Consider the following 286-nt stretch of genomic DNA (forward strand, 5'->3'; position numbering starts at 1 on the left):
CATTTTACAAAACTAAAGACATTTATGGGAAATTGATTTAAATATGAAAAACTTTAGTAGTATCTATGTACAAATTATTACGTATATTTATTACTATATGCTCTTTAAATAAATTTTGCGAAAATCCAGACATTTTAAAATCTACCTAAATTACGATTCCAACTACAACACATCGACACTTAGCACCTATATTTATATTATCTATGGCTTACGATAAGATATCTGTTATCAGTGCCCTAAATATATAAATAATAGCATATATGTTTATGTACTCAACATATTAACA

The sequence above is a fragment of the Anticarsia gemmatalis genome, chromosome 17 (genome assembly GCF_050436995.1).
Source record: "Anticarsia gemmatalis isolate Benzon Research Colony breed Stoneville strain chromosome 17, ilAntGemm2 primary, whole genome shotgun sequence".
Taxonomy (NCBI): Eukaryota; Metazoa; Arthropoda; class Insecta; order Lepidoptera; family Erebidae; genus Anticarsia; species Anticarsia gemmatalis.